This window comes from Thermobia domestica, chromosome 13 (genome assembly GCF_964235325.1).
Source record: "Thermobia domestica chromosome 13, izTheDome1.hap1.1, whole genome shotgun sequence".
Taxonomy (NCBI): Eukaryota; Metazoa; Arthropoda; class Insecta; order Zygentoma; family Lepismatidae; genus Thermobia; species Thermobia domestica.
The window spans coordinates 150,109,789-150,136,198 of record NC_137466.1 but is presented as its reverse complement, the minus strand read 5'-3'; the positions used below and the strand labels follow the sequence as shown (position 1 = coordinate 150,136,198).

General features: G+C 37.1%; 1 protein-coding gene across 1 annotated transcript in view; it reads left to right on the top strand.

Moving 5' to 3' along the window:
* The window catches only part of LOC145668636 (solute carrier family 7 member 14-like), a 765,309-nt gene that overhangs the window by 113,702 nt on the left and 625,197 nt on the right, over positions 1 to 26,410 (top strand). The window lies entirely within an intron of this gene.

Genomic DNA, 26,410 nt, shown 5'->3' with positions numbered 1-26,410 from the left:
GCTCCGCAAATTATTTCTTTCTTCCATAAATTAGAATAAATGTATGTCTGTTTAAAGAAAATGTTTGTTAGCGTTAAGTCTTTTCAACTCTTTTTCTCTGTAAATAAGAACATTATACCTTGCAACATTTTTTTTATCATTGTGCAATTCCTATTGGATAAAGTAAATCTGCACGAAGCACTATTATTTCAGTCATACATTAATAAGTAATGTATTGTTCTGTGAATAAGGCAATGGTATAGTGAATATGTTTTAACATAAAATCTGTAACTCAGCTTTTCAGTAGTCAACTTTGAGAATCCGAAGAAAGAAAGAAAAATGTTGGACTTAACGAATTTCAAAATTATTTTTGTTCGAATTCTGGACTAATCCAAATTATCCAGAGAAATCATTTATGTTGCTCTCTACAGATGTATCCTTTCTCCAAATCGTATGAAAAGGAGACTTCATACATCACTATATTTTGTATGTACTATGTTTCGTATTTATTTAATCACTTTGTACCTTTCTCTAGTGTTGACAAGGCCGCAAGTGTCAATCGAATAATTTAGTGTTTCACTCATGTAACCTTGTGACTAACGTACGTCCTGTCGGTATATATATGTTACTGGGTTCGGTTAGCGACAAACAATTTTTAGTGTTAAACAAATACAAAAATCTACACGCAATGAGATACGATGATCTTTGCCTCATAGACAATACCAAGCAACTAACGGTACTGAGTGTGGTTGAGTTTACTAGTGGTATTATCTGGCTAAAATCAATGTTCCGAGAGCTATACTTCTTTTTGTGCTCTGAATGCAAACTTTGATATAACCGTTTTAAATTATTGTACATCTATCTATCTATATAGCTATATCTATATCTATCTATCTATCTATATACGTATACAATTGTAAACTAGAAACTTCCGAGTAATTCTGAGAATCATCGCTCTTTCTTTAAATAATGTATGAGACTATTACACTGCTCGTTACTTAAAATGTTGAACTAAGAAGGATACATCCAGGAAAGTCCAAATTTGCAGAATGTGTAGAGCAGGGAAGGATAAATATGTTTGGTCGATGGCTGCACAGCTTCTCATACCTGTGAACTCCGCCAGCTACAGTTGATGAGCTGTGGCATTGGATCGTAAGACGCATGGCTTACCATACCAGAAGAGAACATCCTCTCGATGTCTCGCTGTGTTACAGTCGTTCTGGTTGTCAATGTTGGGTCAGTTCTGCTCTGCTATCACCACGTTGTCACACAGCGAATACAGCGGTAAGTTTAACCCTTAACGTAGCAAGCCTAAGTCGTCAAAGTTGTTTACCAAACTGGAGTCTTCTGGGGACCCCAAGTATTATTTTAATTTCTCAACATAGTATTGCAGAGGGTTACTCCAACTATTATTTTTTGGATGTCTAGAAGCATACTTAAGTTAAATGAACATTGTTGACGTCAAATATTATGTATATTTGAACACTATTCAGTTCTTCATACAATTTCATACTTGTGTGTTCGTAAATCTGAAACACAGGTTTAACAATGGAGTTTTTACATTTTGAAGTGTGTTTTTATTTTTTGTATTTTTTAAAGAAACTCATCGTTGATCTAATCATGTAATTGATATCTCAAAGGGTTGCAGGATACATATAAAAATCGAGAATAAATTGATTCTTATAATTGCGGCAGTATCACCAAATATCACTCTCTGGGGTCCCTAGAGTACCTCGCTTGGTATGTTAAGGGTTAAGCATATTCGACACTTACTATTAGATATCGGCTTGGGAACTTTGGCGTAGCTACCCTGTCTCCTTGAAGTTGCATTTTTAATGGGGAGTACTGTTTAGGAATCATCTTGTGAGGGAAAACGTTTTCAGCTGACACCATGTTTTTATTATAGCTTCATTTAAAAAATAACTTATCTGTTAATTAAAATGTTCAGAGAAGTTATTTCTGGAAAATCCTATTCACGCCTCTTGTGGTAACAACTTCTGCATTTTGGAAGAGGATATTATTAAGGAAAAGAATGAGGTAAAGTCGTCTTTATATAGTACACACGGAAAAGAAAGTATTTGACAGTTGACAAATTTTCTTTTGCCAATAGCTCGGCAACAAATTAATTAATTTGGATCTTTTTGTTGTTATTCTTCGAATAGTTATAACTTGACAACCTGCCAAAGTCGGTACTCTGATAGGTTAATTTATTGTTCAGTTTTTAGGAAAACAAATTTTGTCAACTGAAGAATATTTTCTTTCGTGACTGTACAAGCAATGGATGATAACGGCTTAATAAATGACTGTACGTAAGTCTTTTTTGAGTTTGAAAATAGGATTGTACATGGCTGTGCATTTTGCATTATTATTGAAGTGCTGCAACTAAGTTATTGCAAAAGGTATGATAAATTCTTACAGTAATATTGTCACATATTGATTTACTCTGTATGAAAACTAAAATAGTTTAACATATGGTTAACCTCCTTTGTGCCAATAATTTTAAAATTAACGCTTGTGCCACTTTTCAACACTTGGCTTTGCAGTAGCTTTCCAAAGAATTAGCAGGAAGTCCAAACTTACACCCTGCAGGTAAATACATTTCTCTGGACAGTTTCACTGCTCCAAACTAAGATTGAAAAGTGTAGTATTTTTAATTTTATTATTATTGGCACAAAAGATCAACCATATTTTAAGCTATTTTTGTTCCCATACAGAGAAAAACAATATGTGACAACATTACAGTAAGAATGTATCCTGCATTTCTCAGTATGTTGCAGCACTTCAATAATGGTGCACTATACGTACAATCTAGATCCTGAATATGCCCAATCCATATATTACAACAAGGCAATACGTATGCGATACAGGTAAAATCCGTATATTTCATACGGACAATCTATAAGCTACATACATCCAATCCATACATTACATATGGCCAGCCTGTACGCGACATACGTATAATCTATATACTGCATGCACACAGTCTGTAAGCTGCATATGTGCACTCTGTATGGTGCATACGGATATTCTGTATGCTCTATCGGGACAAGCTGTGTGCGACATAAGGAAAATCTGTATAATACATACGTACAATACGTATACTGTATCTAGTCGTACGTACGGGGCACAAGTACAATATAGATGCTGCCTCGGGGTTGAACGCAAGAAACACACGTACAGAACGTATATTGCATACTTCTTGAAATTATGCTCCGTCCTGATAGTCAGTGAGTGTCGTCATTATTAACCCACATGCTACATACGATCGTGACGTCACAAAGCTAGATATTACCTCCGTATATACTTGTTACTGCAGATGACGTCACTCGAATGACGTCATTGCACTTATGCAGACAGTATGTATAATACATACTTTTTCAGCTATACGTTTGCTGCAGGATGTTATATACGGTTGTACGTTAAGTCCGGAAACTACAGGAATTACGAATGTAACCTACGTTTTTAAGTATGCCACCTACATTTTTTTTTCTCAGTGTGTCTGTCTCGAAGAACAAGGAGGATATATTGAACACCTTTAAGACAGGATTATGTTGACCACGGTAAATACAATACCTCTTCTTTTTACAGTACACTGGGCCTCATCTTCCGTACGTGTTTTGTACGATTTGCACGTATCATCATTAAGAGTGTTTAATAGTTTCTTTGTAGCTCCCATGCGCCGCCACTGTTCCGCAGTACGTGCGCATAATTGGATTCTTCGGATGGGGTTTCCTTTGATATCTTTTGACCCGACATTTCTATTTCTCTCCGTTACAAAGATACTTTTTGCCTACATTCCGCCTCCCATAGTGTCCCTACAGCGTAGACATTGTTGCCATTGTTCATTAACATTTCTTGCTGATGTTCCATGTAACATCCCATCCTATAATTTTTCAGTGTTTCATTCACTTTCTTTATTCCCCCTCTAGCGCCGCCACTGTTTCACCATCACTTATGCATAATTGGATTCTCCGGATGGGGTTTCCTTTGATATCTTTTGACCCGACAATCGTATTTTCTCCGTTCTTGAGATATTGCAAATTGCCGCCTCGGAATGTGACATTTCAGACCCCTCTAGCGTCTAAACGAAGCCGCATTCACCCAATGTTCATATGACATTTTTTGCTTGTTTTTACCTGTAGATTCATCTCCCGAATTTTCCGTCATTAATGCACGACTACCCTGTATATATGTATAGCGATGTTCAAAATATTTATGAAGTTGGAAAACAATGCTGTGGAAGATCAGGGAAGCAGAGTTGCTTTCAACCTTGGGGGGCGGGCAGATTTGAGGCTTATTCTGGGATGACATCAATTTCATCTACTTTCCTTTGTGGCAATCGGACATAAATCAACACACATTTCTCCCCAAAAACCAAATTTCAAATCGGATTATTGGCGGGGGGGACAGTCCCCCCAGTTCCAAGATTAGAGGGGACATGTGTCCCTCTTCCTCCCGTGATTTGCGCCTGTGAATGGTAGCAATGAAGTGCTGTTCATATAATATAAGGTCACATAATGTTAGTTGAGACGAGGATAATAAACCATCTGCCCTTGGGATACTCAGGGTGGGTTGAGACAATGGGAGCCTTGTTAGTGAGAACAAAGGAGTACAAGAATGAAGTTATGGCAATAGATATGCGGAGGGGATGGTAAATGCGATGATATGGATTGTACAGATTAGTAACCTGATCCGTTCATGGACGGCAAGAAAATGATCGACTGGTGAATATACGTAATGGGGCGTTTACACTTGGTCGATTTAGTCGCACGACTAAATCGACTCGCTGCATTTGCCACTACATCGAAGCAACTAGGCCGAATCAGATCGATGGATGTGTTCAATTATTTCAACCACAGAAAATAGAACGTCTTTCAATTCAGTTGCCAGTCGATTAGTCGCCTTCGATCAACAAGAGATTAAGTTGAAGTCCCGTTTACACGGTCGATTAAGTTGAAAGTGACGTCAATTCAACTGAATCGAACGCAAATCGACTAAGTGTAAACGCCCCATAACGTGACACAGCTGGAGTCTGATCCAATAGACCATGAAGGATCGGGTGAGCAGCACTGATACGGTGTTCAACTTTTTAACCGACTTTTACGCGTTCTTTGATATTGTACTACTAACTTTCGTAATTTTTTGTAACTATTATACAGCATCCAACAGACCGTCAACTGCATGAATTTGTAAAATATAGGTAAAAAATTGAGTCTCGAGAAAGTAGTAAGTTTTGATTTTGGTTAATTGAAAAATTAAATATTTTCGCCTTTGGATAAGAGACAGAACAAAAAGGATTAAACATAACAAAATGAATAAATAAGTACTCCTGATTTGTTCATTTATATAACAAATTTTTATCTTCTTTTTATTTTCTTCAACTTAGTAGCATCTAGTGTTTATAATTAAACAAAACTTCTCACAGTAAATGTCAAGCAAGAATGAATTAATTTACTAGCTCGTGTTGGATAAATAATACTGAAGTAAGCAAAAATATCAAATTAAATTAGTCAACAAATAATACCCAAGCCTACTACGTTTACCGTCCACAAAATAAAGATAGTGACAAACTTTTTGCCCGCATCGTTACGGGAGATGAAACTTGGGTTTCAACGAGACTTCTGAAAACAAGCACCAGTCAATAGGGTAGCACCATCCAAATTCGCCCTCAAAACCCAAGAAGGATAAACCAAATTTGAACACCCGGAAGGTCATGGCAACGGTTTATTTCTTTTGCGATCGAAAGGGTTTAATTCAGGTCGACCAAGAGACACGAAATGCTGTCGACCAAAAGTGTTATTGATCCATGATAATACCCGACCTCATGTATCAACACGAACACAGCATAAACTTAACGTCTAAAGTTGGAAATCTTTGGTCATCCAGCTTATAATCCTGACTTGGCGCCAAGTGATTTACACTTATTCCCAAACATTGAAGAATTTTTGGGTGGAAAAATGTTGGCAGACGACGAGGAACTCAAGCAAGTAGTGACAACCTGGCTCAAATGAGTATTACATCGGCATTGAAAAATTGGTTTCACATTATAAGTGTCTTGATAACTATGGCGATTACATAGAAAAGTAGAGTAAGGTCCTGTGGCTTTGTAAATAAAGTTTTGTGCTAATACCTTTTGTTTATATTTAACTATGCCAAAACGTTCTTTACTTTCCGATTGAACCTCGTATACATTAAAATGTCTTTTATTGTCTACAATAACCAAATGAGCATTCTCTAAATGTTAATCTTTATAGCCATTATTATTTTTTTTTTTACTTATCATTCATTCGAGACTTCCTAAACCCAGCATCTGAAAGAGGAAATAGTAGGCTATAATAATGTTGTTCTCTACACAGTCCTCGCATAATTACGCGTAATTAAGTTTTGTCCCCATTTTTCGTGTGTTAATTACGGAAAACAGGAAACAATCATGACACTCCTTAACAGTTCTGTAATATGCATCTCTAAAAGAGAGAGGAAGTAGAAGTGTTTTATGTGATAGCTCTTAACATTCAAGTTGTTCACAGGCAGTTTCTCTACTTTGTTGTTGGTCGTGTTGAGATAGTAATCATTTTCTCTCTATTCTTGTGTCTTTTAGTGATCTTCTAGGCAGTGTCGGATTTACGTATAAGCAAAATAAGCTACAGGTTAGGGCCCCACTCTTTTGGAGGCCCCAAACAACTAAAGGAAAAATTGGATATACATTTCCAAAGTATATAAGAAAAACAACAACAACAAAATAAAATGTATATACATATACGTAGCAACAGCACATCCTGTTGTGTAGACTTCTATGATCTAAGTAATTGGGCCACTTCTGCTAGCCTCCTTTCTAAAATACCACTAGTTTCTTCATTTCTTATACAGGGAACCTACGTTCAACTCGACACATAAAGGACCTCATTACCTTCAATAGCTTACGGCCCCACTAAACCTAAATCCGACTCTGCTTCTAGGACTAGGCTTTTATTTTCAACCCTTAAGATTTTTGAAAATTTTTAATTTTTGGATCAAAAGATCCAATATATTTCAATCAAAAATTTCCTGTAGGCCTTATATCTAGAGAACTACATATAGTGTAGCCAAACCCAAACTGTCAGTTAACTCAGTATGATGTGCTTATTCCGTAGAAAATACGAAAACTCGATCTAAGGGACGTTCAAATTTTTTTTTGCCCCTGATTCAAAAACTAATTATTGGCCAATATCGCAATCTTTCGATCCTTTTTTTAACTCTAAAATTCTTGTATTAAAATCATTTTTACGCTTCATTCCTAGTCTAGTTGCTAAATTACGTGCCGTTAGCCATGAGGTCGTGGGTTTGATTCCCTGTAGGACAACATAGAATCATCACAGCAAATTAGATACCGCTTTAAACTTTAGGGTACCCTGTGTAAATTCTCTGTTGCCAGAACGTAAATAGGGGTATTGTGGCTCAGTTTTAAAGCACTTACTTCTGATGAAAGATGTTACTGATTCGATACCATACCATATAGGTTTATGGTGGATAACATCGTATGCGTGGGTTTTCTCGAGGACCCCCTTTTTCCTCCCACATGCTCATTCCACCAAATTTTTAATAATAATTACCTTTTCATTAATCTGTCTCGTTTTCGAGCGTTTTCGAAAATTTCGCTTCTAAATTGAGGGGAAACGGGTAATTTCAGTAACATTGTTGACGTCGAAAGTTTTATTATTATTATTATTATTATTATTATTATTATTATTATTATTATTATTATTATTATTATTATTATTATTATTATTATTATTATTATTATTATTATTATTATTATTACTAAAGGCATTGACTTAACTGGGTGTTTCATCGTATTACTTGAATTGAAATCCATATCCAAGGATGACAAAAATGGTTTAAGTTTTTTGCTAAAAGTAGATTATCTCGTGCGATCATCGAGATTTGGAGATGAAATTTGGCACGTAAAATCCTCATTTAATGTATATATATATAAAAAAATATGTTCTGTTGTAAATTCCGCTACTAAATTCGCGAAGAGAGACAATTTCTACAATTAAAAAGTTTACATCAATAAGCTACTTCCAGCAAAACAGCGTGAATAGTATTAGCAGTTATTAAATATAGAAGTACACTAGAATCCCCTTTGACCGAATTTGATAATTAGAACCAAGGTACTTCTATTGAACAAAATTTCAGTACGGTGTATTATGTATATGTGCACATGCATTTTCCTAACATGAGTAACATTATAGGACCTTTTCCTAAATCAAGAAAAGATTTTAAGTACACACTAGTTTGTACTGATATGTTGACAAAACTAGTTAAATTAGTACCTTTATGTGAGACCACAAATAAGTCCATTCTTAATGCATTTGTCCAAAAAAAAAATTACATACCTACGGGTGAGGCGCTTTTAGCAAGTATTTAGGGAGGTCAATTACCTAGGTACCCTGGTCAAATTAAATATTCGATTGAAAACTAATTGCTGTTGATCTAAAATATTCCAAGTTTTTTTTCCTCTCTTTTTTCTTTCCTTCTTTTCTTTTTCCTCCAGAATTTTTCGTCCCTGTTAGTTCGGTGCCCGGGACTATCGCCCCGCTCACTCACTCCCGCGTCACGGCAGTAAATGAATGATGATAAAAAAATATGGTGGAATGAAACTGTGGGAGGAAACGGGCACGGGCACGATATTGTCCACCACAAACTTACTTGGCCTGGATTCGAACAAGAGAAGTCACGTACCAGAGGTTAGCGCTCCAACACAGCCATCGTGCCCTCCAATGGGATTATAGTGTAATTATAAAGTATTAAAATCAAATGTTAATAGGAAAACAACTCTCTCCGCTGGCCTAGTGGCTAGGTGTATGTATTTAGGGCACGAAAACTTAGCTTCGAATCACGGTGGAAAAGAATTGAAATTTTACCTTAGATTGTAGGTTCCGGTCTGACGTAGCCTCAGTGCTGAAAAGGAACATTAGAACTCGAACGAATCGAATGACGAAATAGTTAAAATTTGAGCGATGTTTTATAATAATTTCGTGTTTCATTTACTCATTGCAGAATTTTTGTTGATATGACTTCATAAAATTATATTTACACTTCAAAAATATTGAAACATAATTCTTTCATATTTAGTTACATTAAAACTAAAACAAATTCCCCTACTCTAATTTTTATTCATTTGTAGTATTTTTATTATTATTGCAACAAACTATGATCAATAATTACATTTACAGACAAGAGAAACATACTTACTAATTAAAACGGAAACTTTTCTTGTATTCTCACTTTACTCATATACAGAGACGTAGTTAGACATGTATATATACCGATATTATTATTTTCATTAAAGTGAAATGTTTACTGTTTCCTTAGTGAGCTTCTAGTTATTATAACTTGTAATTCTGTTTTCATGTCCTAATTAACTTGTTAACTTTTGAAATATCTTCTGCATGAAAAAGAAAATTCTCTAACGAACATCACAACTGTAACCAATCATTGCTTGTATACCAATTGTTGAAGTTTCTCCATTCTCTTGAAAAGAGAAATCTATCTCTAGCAACTAACATTTTGTTTCACAATACTTTAATTTTCGTCACAGGCAAAGTTTACTAGTAAAGTTATTGTTAACAGTAAGTTTCTGTTAACCTTTGTTCACTGAAAACTGTGTTAACAAGCTAGGGCATTGCGTTTCGCAAAGGAATCATGTTTTTATCAAGATATCGTAAATATAATTAGCATTAAGTTTTGTTGCTGTGTGCTTTGAGATGTTTTATTTATTTATGCGAGAGATGTTTCACTTCCAAATGTTAAAACGGATGCAAATAAGCAACAAAATTTTACTCGCCCAAGAAAAAAGCTACTAGCCCACATCCCACAATAATAATCATTTACTTACCTTCGGTATGGTATTAAATACTCGCCGGCACCGATGAACCACTCACCCCGAGCGAGAGGGCGAGGCGTTATTTGCATCCCTGTGTTAAAAGCATTGAATTTGATAAATACACTAGAAGACAGTGGTGCCATGCTGTAAAGCCAACCTTCCTCATAATCCATGACGCATCCCCTGCAAAATGCCATGATTTGTCTCCTTCTTCCCATAAGTAAACCCACTTTATTTTACTTATCACATAGTTCTAAACCTTAATAAGCTATTTCTCTTCGGATATATTTCTTACTAGAAATGTGCTATTTTTATGTAAATTATAAACATTTTTGATTTGTTAGTTAGTTTATTTGTTGAGTCCTAGCAACAAACAACGTCCCCTTTCGGCAATGAGTCTATATAAGACGTGGGCCTAAATATAAGAAATAATTTAGTGGAGAATAAGAACAAAACAGATGGATTTTTCTTTCACATTGTTAAACTATGGTAGATTTTCAAACTGTTATAGTAATTTAATAGTGAAACCGGACGTGAAGAATCTATCACTTTCGGTTTCATTAGAGCGATAAGAAGAGAGATGGAACCTGTTCTTCATACACTGAATCACTGACAAAAATAGTTTTTCGTTGCCTCTTTTGCTGTTTTGCTTTACAAGTCAATATTTGAACCGGTAGTGGTAGTAATTTTTTACCAATTCTGGTATTAATAAGGAATTGAATGCTGACATGGATATTATTTTCTTATCCTAAATCGATATTTTAAAAACAAAATTGTCGCTACTTATTACCGCTTTTTGCTAAATAGTAAACAGTGTTAAAGCAGGAACTAGTGCATTACGACCACTTCTGGTTTGAGTTGTTGAGGTGAGTTGAATTGATTTTAACGTCTCTTTCAGCAGCGAGGCTATATGAGACGCGGACCTACAGATTAACGTGGAATCCGAACCATATGTACTCCTGCCGGGAATCGAACCCGGGTCTCCCACACCAAAGGCGCATACGGTAACCGCTTAGCCACAAATGAGCTCCACTTCTGGTTTGAATAGATAGTTAAGATTGGAAATAAAACCTATTTGTGCAATACTGAATCCATATACGAACTACTCGGGGGAAGACAATGATAAGCGTCATTTTCTTACTTTCGAGTAAACTAGAAAATAACGTTCAACATTTCCATGCAATGCAGTGTTATTTGTCATACTAAATTAGCTACCCTTGCCGTATGCAGTTGTGAATCGAAACTTAAACTACCTACGTACTGTCTTGTAATCCTATCGCAACCCATTTCACCTAATAACTCAATTTGGCAGTATGTGTGTGTTTCATGTATGACATTATAGACGTTTAAACAAATATTGCAAAGATCAATTTATATACTTATATAGACCTGTCAAGTAATATGTCCTAAAATCCAAAATACTTGAAAGCCTTTCTTTTCATTCTTTACGGTTAAATAAAGAGATTCTATTCCATTCAAATTGACTATATATAAACAATTTGCAATAAGTACCAAAATTTTCAATAGTTTTTACAGAATAAATCAAAACTGATCTTAGTTACAAATAATAGGACCTTGGACATACTAAGGTGAATTAAAACAGTCAAAACGGTCCTTTCAAAGGATTCCAATATAAGCAGAATATTATCTAGAATATCAAAATACCTCTACATAACAAATTCAACACACTAATCACAGATAATTCAATTTACCAAACAGCATACGTTCATTGGTATTTTTTTCAGACTCTTATTAACAATATCCAGAATAAACGTAAACACGTATTCAACACAATAAACACAGATAATTCAATGTACCAAACAGGATAAGTTCATTGGTATCAGACTCTTATTAACAATATCCAGAATAAACGTAAACACGTATTCAACACAATAAACACAGATAATTCAATGTACCAAACAGGATAAGTTTATTGGTATCAGACTCTTATTAACAATATCCAGAATAAACGTAAACACGTATTCAACACAATAAACACAGATAATTCAATGTACCAAACAGGATAAGTTCATTGGTATCAGACTCTTATTCACAATATCCAGAATAAACGTAAACTGAATGGCCTATTTATTGCGCATTTTTAACGTTGTATTTGACAAATGCTATATTAATCGAAATACAAGTTTGACCCGTAGATCTATTCTATATCGAGTATGCAACTGAAGTCAAATTTTCCAAGTATTTGATATTAAAACCGACGACTGGACGACGCTGTTTAATAACGCTAGCCTAATCATAATGATCCAAACTTCATAAAGTTTCAATTTTACATTGTACAGATGCTAAACCTGTATAAAAATAAATATATATTGAAGCTTTTGCTCTGTGGTGATCAATTTCCAAATTGGATGATAAATTTATGTAGGTGTAAATAAATGGTTTAAGAGAGAACCTAGCATCTATTCTGTAACTGAATTTTTATCCAAAAAAAAAATCTCGCTTATCGAATTTGCTCTTATACCTGTGACAGACAGATAGACGAACGTAATTGTTGTATATTACTTCCTATACTTACACAGCATAGTTTTTATTCTTTCAAACTATATTCAAATTATTATGTATATTTTGTAGATAAATATTTCAATAACAATAGTAAAATCTGATATTAAATCATTAATTTTATCTCACAAAATTTCAGAAATGTTAGTTTACTTATGTGAGAGTATTTTATTGCGATTACTCCCTCGAAAATTACAATTCACATCTTTGTAAGCAAACCGAAACAAGTAATTATTAATAGAATTAATTTCTTTTGGACGAAGTTATTCGATAACTTGTGTATGATTATATTATACTATGATTATGATATTATTTTTCACAAATATTTTTTTATAATATCCTCGTTAATACGTCATAAATTAAGAAGTGAGAGTGAGTACGAAAGCAGATAGACATGTCGATGATGGTTATGTGTTTCGAAATGTATGGTTCAAACTCATCGCTTTTCAGTTGTGTTCGTACTTATTGTTGCATCCCGAGAATCTTGTCAGCTGAGCAGTATAAAGGTAACATTTACAGAGTTTGGGTATAAATAAACACCCAATTCTCTCTTTCAAAAATTAAAAGCATATTATATTAAAATTAACGACACTATTATAGTCAGTCAGTCAGTCAGTCGGTCTGTTTATAGCTAGTCATAACGACTAGCACCCTTTTAGAGGGTTACGCCCTCTCTTAGGGAAGAGTGTTGCGTAAATAGAAGATTTAAGGGATTTTGTGACGGTCTCAGAGAAGTTCTTTATTATAATAATTGCTAAGGTCTTAAGGATCTTTCCGAACCTCAACTGGAGCAACTGATATATCAAAGTAATATGAGTACCTGGTGAGAAGGCATACCATAGATAGATAGATTGTGAAATGAGCATGAAGGGTGAGGCGAGGCGTGCTATGACATCACAACACTAAAAGTGTTAGTTCGACAGATGAAATCATCTTCTTGCCTAGGGGCTGCTCTAGGCTTCAAAGTAGACAATGGGAGTTCTGTTAGTAGCAGATGGATTCAGCGTGCAAATGATGGAAATATGAGTGGAAGATGGTCATGAACTTGATAGTCTATGAGAAGTTCCTGGTCTAAGGCGTCAGGAGGTAGAGTGTAGCAGTAGAGAGTATAGAGTAACGATAGCGGTGTAGGGTAATATCGAGATGGAGAAGGATGGAGAGCTAAGTGGTGCATAGTATTCAGAAGTAAAGGGTGTTGGGTGTTATAACGAGAGCATATGTATGTGAGACGTAAAGTTTCAAGATGAAACTGAAGGGTAGGAAACTGAATTCGGTTGTACAAGTCTGCTGTGGGACTAGGCAATTTGACTCGATATGCAATGCGGAAAGCATGTCGTTCTAATACTAATAACTTTTCATAAATATTGCGGGTGGCCGCAATCCATGCAACGTTTCCGTAAGTCAGTACAGGCCGTAAAAAGGCCTTGTATGTGTTCAGAATTGTGTTCGCTTTTAGTCCCCAGGACGTTCCGGTGAGCCTTTTTAATAAGTTAAGTCTATTGTACGCTTTAGTTGTGACTGTTTGAAGATGTTGTTTCCAAGTGAGATGTTTATCGAATGTGAGCCCCAAGTAAGTTACAGTTGATCGTGCCTGGATGGGAGTTTGGTCTACTTGTAGTGAAAGGCAGTTAGGATTTCTTCTGACTCTTGATGTTCGTTTCGGAGGAATGAAGACAATGGCCTGCGTTTTTGTGGCGTTGATCGTTAGCTGCCATTTGTCGCACCAGCGAAGAAAATTGTTAATTGCTAACTGTAGAGCAGTGTTTATGGATTGGATAGTAGGTCCTAAGGCAAGAAACGCAGTGTCGTCGGCATATTGAAATAGATGTATTTGATCAGGAAGTGGAGGCATATCGGCAACATAGAGAAGATAGAGAAGTGGCGACAGAGCCGATCCTTGAGGTACTCCACAGTGAAGGAAAATAGGATGTGAGAGGCAGTTATTTATTGAAACATATGACAGACGGCCGAATAAAAAGTTGTATATCAGTCGTATATATGGAACAGGAAATCGAAGATGAGCTAATTTGTATATAAGTGCGATGTGCCATACCCTGTCAAATGCTTTCTCGAGGTCAAATAATACAAGACATGATGGTTTGACCGAGTTATAGTGTTGTGTAACCATGGTGGTTAAGCGAAGTAGTTGATCGTTGATCGAATAACCTGGGCGAAATCCTGCTTGATGTATGGGAAGTAACTGGCGTCTTTCTATGTATACATGAAGACGTCTTACGAGAATACGTTCTAGGATTTTACTAAAAGTAGACGTTAATTGAATTGGGCGGTAGGATGATAAGTTGGCAGGAGGTTTCTTTGGTTTTGGAAACATTAACGTCTTAGAAGTTTTCCAGGTGACAGGAAAATAGCCAGTTCGCAGAATGAAAGTAAAAATCGTGGCTAACAGAGTAAGCAATATAAGCGGGCTTTCTTTTATATGGCGATAGGTTATTGTATCAAAGCCAGGTGTACTATTTCTTTTGTTGCGAACAACTGTACTGATATCTTGAACTGTGATTGGCTCGGTTAGAGGTTCATTTTGCGAAAGAGTATGAAGGGCATGAGGTTGTAATGAAGGAGAAGATGGATTGACTGTGTCAGCTGGATGTCTATATGAAGATGTGGAACTGAGTGGTGTGAAGATGTCTTGGAGGAAATCAGCGAAAGCGTCAGCTTTGGAGGAATCTGTTTGTATAGGTAAGTCACCATTTAATAATGCATATGGTGTTTTAGCATGTTTTCCGCAAAGAGCATTAAAACGTTTCCAGTACTTGCTAGGATGAGTGACGTCAGAGAGTGAATTACAGGTTTTAACCCAACACCTTAGCTTGTAAGCACAAATGTAATTCTTGACCATCCTCTGAAGTTGCCGGTGATGACGGAGTGATTCTGGATTTTTTGTACGTTGATAGTCTCGATAAAACTGTCGAGAGCGAGTGATAAATGTAAGATATTCTGGTGGCAATGTTGGTCGATAAGGTGTTGATGTAGTTACTGGTATGTAAAGTGAACTTGCTTCTTGGATTGAAGTTGTGATGGTATGAATGTCGTGATACAGTTCGACTTCTGATGTAGGAGGTTTTAATGGCTCTATTGCTGCCGATAGATATGTTCGGTATTGTTCCCAGTTGGCTTTGTCAAAACGGACGCTAGTTCTCTGAAATTCTGGAGAGGGAGACGTATGTTGAGTACGGAGGAGCAGTTTGATCGGAACATGGTCACTTCCTAATGGATCGAGAACATCAATATGGATTTGCGAAACGAGATTAGCAGAAGTAATGACAATATCTGGTGTGCTTTGTGATTCAGGCCTAGTGGGTTTTGGAAGATCATGAATGATACCAGTCGTGTGAGTTGTGACAAAGGTTTGAAAGTTAGTTCTGTCTCTTTGTGATCTGCTGTGCATGTTGAAATCGGCCATAATTATGAATCTCTTATAATTATCGGAAATGTATTGCACGAATGCAGTAGGTAGCGGGTTTCCAGGTCTGATATAAACAGTGGCAATAGTTATGGCTATATTACGGAAGTATAAAGTAATTATAAGATATTCAGGCAGATCTGGCAGCCTACAAAAGTGTCGTCGTGATGAGATACGTGGAGAAAATCCCACGGCTGTTCCACCATTTGCACGCCTCCTAGGAACAGTATTATCTTGTCGAATTAGTGTATATCCAGAAAAGTGACAAGTCATAGAGGGAGTGAGAAAGGTTTCGTTAAGGATAAACACTGCAGCTCTTTCCTCCAGTAACAACGCTTCGAATAAAGATTTATTCTGCCAAATGGATCTAATATTTAGAAATAGAAAGACTATATCCATGATGAGTAGGTTAGACAGTAGTTTCCAAAGGTGATGTGTGAAAATAGACATTTTGACCAGAATAAGTAGCATGAAATGTAACATGGAATATTTCTCTGGCTGCGTGGGTGATTTGTTTTAAGACATGCGAACGATGAAATGGCTGGATATTTTGAAGAGTGAGCGTTAGAAAAGCAAGCATATTGCGCACTGTTATAGAAGAGTCCAGTGAATGTGGAACGTCTGCAGAATAGTTATATGTATGTAATGGTGCCACGTACTCAGGGTGAGCCTCGGTAGGGGCAGGTTTACCCTTGCACTTGTAACTATATGTCGGATGTTGTTCGTGGCGTGTGACAATTCGGTGGTTGTTGTAGATTTGGACATGTACGAGTGGAGTGTTCACCAGAACAGTAGCCGCAAACAGTAGTATTTGGGCATGTTGCGGTAGAATGTTGATTATATGTCTGACATTTCTCGCATCGAAGTGGTAGTGGTGCTGGTGACCGTGAAGGTTCAACTCTGTGCCTTCTGTTATAAATGTATGCTCCATTAGTCAGAAGAGAATCAATGGTGGTTTGAGAAGGAGTTAGTACTCGAACCATGTACGTGGGGCCTGCAGCGTTTCTAATTCGCATAACCTTCTGGAGTGTGTGTCCTTCGTAGGTAAGTTCCTCCTGAATCTCGTCATCGCTATAAGAAGGATCAACACCGCGAATCACCACGGAAAGGAGCGGAGGACGGCGAGGTGGTGGTATTTGCTTGCGTTGAGATGCATTAAGGTTAGTAAGTTTAGCATCTTTGCCGAAGGTATCTATAGGTACTTTGTTCTTTATAGTGCTAAGCAAGTTTGCATCTTCTGTTTTGAAAATGAAGCCGTTCCTAGTCTTGACTATTTCTTTGAGTGAAGCACGAGGAAGGTACTTGCGCAGTTGTATAGCAACTTGTTTCTCAGTGGAGAAACGTGAATCAAAATTGGTCAACAGAAACGAGTAAATTGATGGTGATGAAGAGCGAGGTAAAGCTGGAGCCGCAGTAGAATCTGTTTCCATATCCGTAGTGTTCTCCATTCTATCTGGTGCAGTGTGTGCTTTCTTTGCAGGTGGTGAAAATTGCAAGCGGTTAGAATAACTTTGCTTGATGGAAGAGCGGGAAGCCACAGACGTAACAGAGCTTTGAGATGAGCTTCTGGTACGACCAGAGATAGTTTGTGACTGCACCTTGCGTTTTTCCACCTTAGTGGAGCAACCAGGAGGACCAGGGATGATACTTGGTAAAGTATGTTTGCTCATTGTGCGTTTGCCTCGATCGATGCCATTGTCCGCCATAGTGAAAACCGTCTGGTGGGCTAAGCCCGAGTATGAGATGATGCCAAATAAACCGTAAAACCAAGAGGAATACCAAAGTCGTCAATAGGTAAGACCAGTTAGGTGTGTTAGCCTCCGTGGAGGCTTAAAATCAACTCGACGGTTGTTTCCTTGAACCTCAAGGAGGCAAGTAATCCAACCGTATTTAGAAGTTCGCGATTCAATGGGATGGAAATACTAGTGACTTGCTTATTTTTCTCCGCCAGCTACGGATACCCTATTTTTTTACCTGGTTAGAGATTCCAGGTGGCAAGTTGCACTATTATAATTATATTGTATTATTAATAATAGTAATAAACTAAAGACTACTACAAATATTACGGTAGAAACCTAAATAATTAGAAAGTATATCACATAATGACATAATTAGTATACCTTTTACTAGCTATCTTTTAAATCAAAATAAGAAAATGGAAGAAGAAAATGTAAGATTTGCAAGTTCTCTCTCGCTCATAGTGAAACCCAAGTATGATTCTATCAGCTTCACTTTACTGAAAGACCATTCATATGCGTACAGATATATGCAGTGTAATCAAAGTATGAAATGCATTTGCCAAACTATTAAGGCCTCAACTCCCATGGAAAATATGAAATTCTGGTTATCTTGTGGAAAAAAGTGCAGTAGTTTCCTGTGCGCACCTTAGTGAACGAGTGCTGCATTTTTAATCCTGGTATAATTCCACATCGTCGATAATGCAAAATCTGTATATGTTTTCAGCCTTCTTTCACTTACATCTGATTAATGTTGGACCAAGTCAGCTGCATAACAGAAGAATCCAAATATATCATTTAGGTCTCCATTTTGGAAAAAACAATCATAGGGCTACATTTGATGTTTCATTTCAGCTAGAATTTCATTCATGGAGCGCTTCATACTGTCGAAGATTCATTACTTGCATCTTCTCTAGGCATGCACCCTCTTCTACAGTGTCTCCCACTGCCACGTTCCATTCTTTTTACTTTTCCTTTGCAGCATCTATAATGTGCTCCGGCAGGTGTCTCCAAATGTCAATTTTAGTCATGCTCTCTAACCAGGAATAAAAGTGAGGGGAAACGTGGGGGAACGCTGTCCCCCACCTCCAAAATATATGTACGACATCCCCCCAGTTCCTAGAAAATTACAATGGGCAAAGATAGGCAGGGGGACGGCATGACATCATGCCGCTACCTACCGTCCTCCTACCTTTTCAGATCCACTTTTATCACTGGGTCCCTGGTTCGATCCCAGCTCGCGCCGTGTGGACTTTGTGGTGGACAAACATGGTGCTCGTGGGTATTCCCGGTGTTCTCTCGTTTCCTCCTACTTTCTTCATTCCACCATTTCATTCATTTTTCATCATCACCGTCTCCTTTAGCCTAACCGACATAACCGTGGGACGTAAAATTCAAATATTTCATTTCATTTCATTTTTTTATCACTGTCTCCAACTAAATAAGAGCGTGATGGAAACTCATATCCTTAGATTGCAATATTTTAGGATCTGATCAGAATATTGAAGTACTTCATACCAGAAATAAAGCAAGGTGATTAAGTTAAATGATTGGATATTTGAAAGAAGAGTTCCTCGAGTATCAAGTGTTTTAGTCAAGATGTTTTGCAGTGTATCAGTAACCTGATCCAGTTGATTAATACGTACCTTCACAGCCTCTGCTTTTGAACCCCATTGAGTACACTCCACCCATGAATAGATCTAGAGAACACAAACAAATGTTTGATTGTTCGAAAGAAAATACTGGTTGCTAAAATGTTAACGGGCGCAGCATATGTGCCAAAAAGATCCGAGGAATGATTGTAGTAGGGAACTAATACAGCTATTGAATTTTGTGTCAAAGTTTGAACACCGGAATATTGACGGGCATTGTAGACTGATTGCCATACGCTTGCTCTCTGTAATTATGAATGCCTAGTCCATCAAATTTAAGTTTCTTTTTTTAATATATCAGCAGAAATGTAGACAAATGTAGAAAACTCTTAGTAGAATTCGCAGAACTGCAAAGGTTTACGTCATGAATTTCTTCTAGGAAAACTCCAACAACAACGAGAATGGCTAGACCCAATTCGAGGGACAAGCATAACGGATTACATTATGTCAAACTGAAGATACATGATTGCAGACTGAAATATTCTGAACAGGTTCAACTTAGGAATTAACAATCGAATATTTTAGTGTAAACTTCACATTTGAGAATCAGAAATCTTCTAAAGCGACAGAAACGTAATGTAGAAAAGAAGATTCAAGAGCAGCGTAACATATTTCAAAGTTTAGCCACATTCGAAAAAATGAAATGAAATCTTTGAGTTTTATGTCCCACGGTTATGCCGGTGAGGCTAAAGGAGACGATGATGATGAGTAATGAATAAAATGGTAGAATGAAGAAAGTGGGAGGAAACGGTAGAACCCCGAGAAAACACACGCACACGTTGTTTGTCCTCCACAAAGTTCACTTGGCGGGGGCTGGGATCGAACCCGGGACCCCAAGCACCAGAGATGAACGCTCTACCACTGAGCCATTAGCCACATTCAAAGAGAACGTGAACATTCGGAAGCTAACAGGGGGATCACAAAAATTCTGCGACTTTATTTGACTTGAGTTTTAAAAATGAGAAAGAATACCCGCTTTTTTTATGAATGAAGTTTACTGTCTTATACCTTACGTCATTCAAACCTTTTTTTAATTTTTCTTATAAAAAGGTAGGGAACAGAAAATTACATTGTGATTACTACAAACTTAAGAGATTACCTTTTTATATACAATTCATCCATAATTTATGGAAACTTGAGCAAGAAGAAGTAGAAAATCTTAGTTGAAGACTGAACTTTCATAAAGTACGCTGGGAAAGAAATTTTGAGGAGAAAGAAAAAATGAGGAGAGAGAGGAAAAAAGTTTTAGGAGATTTATTGTCGAAACGTTCGTAGTTAGGACGTACAGAGAAGAAAAGTAATAAAATGTGATATGTAAGTTTCTGACAGTTTATCTTTCCCTCCAATGTAAAACCTAAAAATACGTCCAAGTGACTGGAACCAGAAAATGAATATTTAATCAATCACTGAAAACAAAATAATATCATTGGCAATAACCAGAATATTTCTTTCTTCTGTGTATTTGGTCAGTCTTCTGTCTTCTTTAGTTATAAGCGCGGGACGGTGAAAAGTTAATTTCATCCAACACAGTAGAGGGTACGGTGGCTCAAAGATTTAGAATTTAGGACTTAGGATTTAGATTTCTGGGCTTTTGGCACCGTATGAGGAATTTAGCCCCTCACGTATGAGGAATAACGTCCGTCGGCGAGCACACTATCCGGGCAAGGGAAGGAAGAAAAGATTGGGGAAGGAAGGAAGCGGCCTGGGACCCATAAGTTGGGTACCACCCTAGCGTTTGCCTGGTGTGAATGACCAGGAAACCCAGGAAACCCAGGAAAATCTCATTCAGGATGGTTGGCCTGAAAAAGCTTAGTACTCTTTTTCCACCGAGTGCCCCCACCAGGAATCGAACCAGGGGACGCTCGCACCGAAAGCGAGAGCGTTACAGACTACGCTACTCGGGGCCATACGGTGGCTCAATGACACAACATTTACCTCTAGTGAGAGGAGTCACTGCTTCGATCCCAGGCCCCGTGAATTTGTGGTGGACATCACTATGTCCGTGTGTTTCTCGAGGTTTCCGCTTCCTCTCACATTGTCATTCCATCGTTTTTTTGTGCAATCATTCACTTTCTTCTATCGTCCGTCGGCTTTAGTCTGAAAGGCATAACTCGTGAGGCGTTAAATTAAAATACGAGATATGATCAAAAAGAATCCGTGTAAACCAATAAGGCGCGGGAGAGTTTCTTCAGTGTAAATGAAGAGGGAACACACATGCGCACGCGCAGTCGTGATTTTTTCCCCACCCACAGATAGCGTCAGTCGCTGGCAGTCGGCCAACGAGTGAAGACGTGTAGTGAGAGGTCGTCAAATTTCAGTTTTCTTGTAAAATGACATAACAACTTGAGCAGCAATACTGCATCAAATTTTACCAAAAGCTTGGCGATACCTAAAGCGGAAACAATTCAATCGATTCGCTATATTCAATTTTGAACGAGAATTTGGCCATGAGGAGAGTGTCCACGAAATTTGATTCAGGCTTTCATCACCAAACAACATTTCTGTGTGTCGTCAGACTCCCTACTCACCTCGCATGGCTCCGCGTGACTTTTGGTTATTTCCCAAACTGGAAAATGCCACTAGAAGGAACCCGATTTGAGTGAAGAGAAGACATCATGTGGAATGCGACGGCACCGTTGCTCAGCATTTCAAAAATTGCGTTCCAGAAGTGTTTCCAACAATGGCGGGAGAGCTGGGAAAAATGTGTGCATTACCAAGGAACTACTTTGAAGGGGATTATTGCTTCATATTTCAAAATCAATAAATACATTTTTACCAACCAAGTTTCGATACTTTTTGAACACACCTCGTAAATATAATATAATCATCAAGATATGTTCTCAGGATACAACATTGAATTCAAATTTAAAACTACCAAGTAGAAATGAGAAACATAGGAATACTACATGAAGTGAGAAGATAGGTATCAAAACTACATGAAAGTCTATTTTCTGTTTCGCCTGTTTTGTCTTTCATATGATATTCTAATACCTATTTTCTGACTTTGATTTACTGGCTATAATTATAAAACATTATTTCGATACCCCATAATAGGTAATTTCGTTCGAATCTGTCACTAGAATATAGGGTTCATTTCATTAATCTTTACTTTCAGTATGAAAACATTATATGTAGATAGAGAAGATGAACACAAGTTTGACATTCAAAAATTTGTCTATCGAATAGCCCGACTTTTTCAGATTTCCAGCATGGATTTTGGTGTGCATTTCCAAATTTACTGTCTTATTTTAGTAAATTTAGTCTTATTTTAGGGTTGAATCTTAAATTTTTAATAATTTATCTTCATATTGAATTTTGACACATCTATGCATCCAGGACTGTTACAAGTGCGAAATCTACACAATGTACCGATGTGCACGTCCTATATATTGCTTTGGGAAGATAATTTTTTTTTTTTTTTTTTTGAAAAGAATGACATGATGTTGGGTTCGTCTTTACTATCCGAAATATAAACATAGACTTCCAGAAATTGTTTCAATGTTACGTTTCTTTATTATATACTAGCTGAATATACCCATTCTTCACATAGTATTTGGAAATCAACGCCTGTGGGAGTATCACCATTCTTTCCAGCGACCGCGAAACTATGGAATTTAATACTAATATCGGTCATTTTGGGCTATTTTTACATGTCTCGGTATCCCTCCCGCTGACCCCCGGCCCGCATACAATGGTAGCTGAATTTGAAAGTCATGGCTAATGGAAGTGTCATCACCAGGGCCCGGATTTTGTTGACAAGTCAACTTTTTTCTGTTACGCATAAGACAAGGCAAATTCTAATAAAAACGTTATCCATCAACTTTAGGTTCTAAAAATATATATTTTTAGGGTCAACTTTTGGTCACTTTTTGCCGTTTTGAAATTTCAGGTCATTTTTTAATATCTTAAGGTAACTTTTAGGTCACTTTATGGTATTTTTATTCTTTTTCTTCTACATAAGGAAATCTTTAAATGAACACGGTTTACAGTTGTGGAAAAGACTAAGTTGAATAATCTCTTTTCTTGCTTCCTGACTATTCGGGCGGGGGGGGGACGCATTCTTAACAAGCTAATGAAAACTAAACTGTAACTGGTTAACGAAAGGTGGGGGTTGGTAGGTGTCCAAAGAGATAGTTTTGGGTTGTTGACCACAAAGGATGTGATCACATGAATAACTAAAAATGGATTAGAAGGCGTACAAAGATTTTAAACAGGGTTTTTACCTATTATTCTCATGTGTACACTTGCGAACTTTTGTTGTTTAAGAGTGCTTCCTAGTTTCAAAAATGAAAATGAAATGAAATCTTTGAGTTTTACGTCCCACGGTTATGCCAGTTAGGCTAAAGGAGACGGTGATTATGAGAAATGAATGAAATGGTGGAATGAAGAAAGTGGGAGGAAACGGAAGAACCCCGAGAAAATCCACGCACACGGTGTTTGTCCCCCACAAAGTTCACTTGGCGGGGGCTGGGATCGAACCCGGGACCCCAAGCACCAGAGGTGAACGCTCTACCACTGAGCCACCGCGGCCCCCTTCCTAGTTTCAACTCGGGAGTGAATTGACGCATTCAATACTTACAATGCTGTACAATGGACTGATCAACGGACATAAATGATCAGTGGACTGCAACTAACTGAAACAAAACTTTTTGAATATGAGTGACAACCGTTAATTAAAATCCAATTGAAATTTAAACAATGTCAATGTTTTACGAAATAAACATTTAAGAAAACGCAAGTTTTAAGGCCAATTTTTGTGAATTTTAGGGGCAATTTACAGGAATTTTAGTGTCATTTTATAGGTCACTTTCTAGAAAATTTTAGGTCAACAAGATCCGGGTCCTGGTTATCACTTATCTCAGCCATCGCGAAACTATAGATTTGACACTAATATTGGTCATTTTAGATTACTTTTACATGTCTCGGTATCTCCCCCGGTGAGCCTCGGTCCGCAGTCGAATAGGGTGAATTTGGAAGTAATGCGATCGGAGTTTCACCATTGATCTCAGAGACGGCAATAACTATGAATTCAACACTAATATCGGTCATTTTTAGTACTTTTACATGTCCCGAAAAACTGGCCCCTGAGACCACCCTAGTTCGAAATTTAAAAAAAAAAGCTTCGTCTTGATCTGGAACCTGGACAAATGTACCCGTGACCAAATTTTGGTAACTCTTGGTCCACTCATCTGGTCCCCAGACCGCACACAGACAGACACACAAACAAACTCTTTATTTAATTTATATTAGATGAATACCCTTCTTTCTCTTCGGCATTTTCTCTACTCAGAATAGTATTCAATCCATGAGGATGAAACAAAGTACACAAAGGAACAAAGAATGCATGCCTTTGTGTTATTAATGTAATCTTGTATACAGTCAATAGTACGAAGTAAAATAGATATTTAAAATGTATTTTTGAACATGGGTGCACACTGTCATACAAATAACAAACAAATAATTGCTTCTCGGCTTCCCAGTCTTTGAATTTCTTGTTAATTTTTTTTTATGTTACTTTTGTTGTCGTGTTAGAACTTTGTCTCCTGAATGCAAAAAGAGAACTGTATGATGGTCACCATGTCCATGACACTTAATGGGAAATCCATGTTAGAATTTGATTTGTTACTTTATCTTTTTTTTTTCATAAATGTAGGACTGGTTTACTAATGATGCATCACGCAAAGGCTCCCACACCCACCCACATGATATGTGCTTCCGTTTCTCTACTTCTTTTCTCTCTCTTTGTCTTGTGTTTTCTCTAATCGATCAGTTTCCGCGGCATCCATCTGAGGCCTGATAAATTTCAGCTAATTATAAATGATCGATGTCTGTTCTGAAGGGTTACTGCCGAAGAAAACTTCATCGGGGAGGTGGGGCGGGGAGAAGAACATGAAGAAGACAAAGGAACGCTTGTAGTCAATTATGAATCTTGTAGTAAACTTTCTCTTCCCACACGTAGGAAAGACAGAAGGGATAATAAAAATAAGAAGAACTTGAAAGGGTTGTTAAATATAAAGTACATATTAATTATATACACCACCTACGTATTTTATCGACACATATCTTGGTTGGGGCATATGTTTGGTTCTACAAACGGAGTCAATCATTTAGAAGAATGTAGCCATAATTACCATATTCAGAAATTTCTTTTTATTTTATGCATTTAGCGGAGTTGAATACCTATGCCATTACTATTTTCATCTAGCTAACTTATTTAAACATTTCTTAAGCAAGTAGGACAAAAACAGGTTAATCATTTCCACGAGATTTTAGCCTAAGTAATTCCACCTCTGACTTTGATAACAGACTGACTCTGGATTCTGTTTGAAAGAGACTATACCATGCCACATTGACAAGTGTCCAGTCACTTATCAGCAAATCCAGTATTTTCGGTAAAAATAGTTAGATGCTTATTTCTGTTTTCATCTGCTGCTCGAAATACTCCCTCAGATTTTCAACTGGGTATCAATCTGGTAACATTTCAGCTTAGAATAGGAAGTAGGGTACAGAATGTTTTTTATAACATGTACAGAAACGTTGATCCCTACCTGTAAATATTTTAGTTTTCAGATTGGAAGATAGGAGCGTCCGCAAACATATTCCTCATGAAATTGGTGGAGAAATAACTACTCCTAGTCACTGAGAATTTCCAAAGAAACATATTGGTTCATGTTCACACTCATCTGTATCAGTAAATATGACTTATACTACGAAAAATATCCCCACAGCACTATGTAACACCCTCCAAATTAAACAACATCCTCTACACGTTGCAGTGAAATACGTACTTCGTTGGGCTTTCAATACATTTAATTGAAATACAGTGTAAGAAACACCGACCCGCTGCACTACACGGCATGTATCCTGCTGAAGAAGTTTAACTTTATGTGCCCGCAGTGTGAAATTGCGTCTTTCATGGTACTTGACTCCAAGTGTTCATCGTATGAAGTTCTCTTCCCATTGGGTTTTCAGAAATGATTGGTATAGACCTACGTTAACGGACTGCATCAATTCCAATTGGATTTCTAAGTAATTTCCCTTTAACAGCCATCAAATTCGTTGATGGTCCTTCTAGGTTAGGAAGATCTTCCACTCACACCTCTGTTAAATTTAACAATGTAGATACGTTATATAGTCAACTTTAATATAATAACACATTGCCAACTTAATTTTTTTCCATAAGTAGAAGCTTTGCTTTGTATATACTTAAACACAAACAAACTATTTGCTGAGCAAA